The sequence below is a fragment of the Myotis lucifugus genome, unplaced genomic scaffold (genome assembly GCF_000147115.1).
Source record: "Myotis lucifugus unplaced genomic scaffold, Myoluc2.0 scaffold_40, whole genome shotgun sequence".
In the NCBI taxonomy this organism is placed as follows: domain Eukaryota; kingdom Metazoa; phylum Chordata; class Mammalia; order Chiroptera; family Vespertilionidae; genus Myotis; species Myotis lucifugus.
Window position 1 is genome coordinate 127,367 of NW_005871088.1, and position 1,788 is coordinate 129,154.

A 1,788-nucleotide genomic window follows, 5' to 3' on the forward strand; every position below is an offset into this window, starting at 1 on the left:
ACTGTCACTTCAGCTTCGGGTGCCAAGTCTGGGGCAGAAGCAGGCAGTGTACCTGCACTGAAGCAGAAGCACACGAGCACACATGACTGTCATCAACTAACAGAGGAACCATCGGTGTCCACACTGAGAGAGGGAAAGAGGGGTCTGTTGATGGTATCAACTGGCACATGAGGACCCAAGACAAAATAGTCAACTGGCACCTCAGCTATGGGAGCTACACTGGGACCCAAGCAAGAAGGCCCAGAGGAGACATTCTCTGCCACCTCATGCGATTGCCTGTACCGGGTCAGGGACATGGGTGCCTGTGATACGAGGGTCTAATCCTCTCTACGTTCCCATCGTAAAACAGTCTCAGAGAAAAGTAAGGACTCACACAAGGCTGTGAGCAAGATGGCAACAATGTCCCCTGAAAACGACCAGTCTGGCAGATGCCCCAAGCCTGGCCGGCAGCCCAGGAGTGTGAGTGACTGAGAGCTCCCTCTAGGGGACATCACAACTATGAGCGTTGCAGGAGAGACCAGTGAGGAAGGCATGGCGCCCCAGGTTCAGTCCCCACAAATATGGGAGGGTTTGGCACGTGGTCACCATTATCTCCAAGACCAAACTCTGTAACAAAATACAAATACAAGAAAAAAAAAATCCGAATACTAACCTGCAGCTGCAGCAGCAGGGTCCTGAAACTAACTACCTTGATCTTTTTTTTTTTTAATACACATTTATGATTTCAGAGAGAAAGGAAGAGAGAGATAGAAACATCAATGATGAGAGAATCATTGATTGGCTGCCTCCTGCTGGGGATCCCCTACTGGGGATCGAGCCCACAATCCCGGCATTGCCCTTGACTGGAATCGAACCTGGGACCCTTCAGTCTGCAGGCTGATGCTCTATCCACTGAGCCATATCAGCTAGGGCTACCTTGATCTTGGGAGAGAGAGGGTGTTGTGTATGCCAGTGTAGAAGCTACTGGATTCTAACCAGAGATCTGGCACTGCCTAGCTGTATAAGCTTTCTCTGCATTTTGGAATGTCAGCTTCCCCGTAGTGAAGTCATGGGGTCAAAGGGCACGGATGTTTCTGTGGTTCCCATGCCACCCTGCTGCCCTCCAGAAGGAGTCCCGCTGACAGGGGTGGGCCCAGCTCTCCCAGTGCAGTGGGTGATCAGGTGCACTGGGTGGTGTCAGGGACTCCCTCCTGAGAGAGGCTAGCGGAGCAGGTATTCTCCCCTCCCATCATCAGAACGACATGGAAGACGGGGTGAACGCGCTGCCATCTAGAAATCAGACTGCGAGGAAAGGCATCAGAAGGCTGAGCCTCCTAGTCTCTGGTTCGTCGCATTCTGGTGTTTTCTCCTGCATCTTCTTCTGTACCTCCGTGTTTCTAAAAGGCACATATATCCACTTTAAAACAATTTCTAATTACGCTCCCAGATCCATCCGCTTCTCTCTAGGCCTCAGAAATCCGACCGGAGGGCGCCGGCGTAACCCCAGCACTCTAAGCCTGGGAAGCTGGAATCTCCCTGCGAACTGGCCTCCAACCGGAGACTTCTGGGGCGGGGCATACGTGGACAGGGGCGGGGCCGGATAGGGCTCCTCTCATTTGGCGACCAGTCAGCTCTTCCCAAGCACACGTCAGAGGCGGGCCGTTCTCACCCGGCGGCTGGAGCAAATGGAGGAGGAGGCCTGTGGGCGGGGCTTCTCCGGGCAGGGGCGGGGCCTCCGCTGCTTTCCACTCCCACCCTCCACCTGGCTGCGGAGCGGCAAGGCCCTCGCCCCAGGCGGGGGTGGTGCCT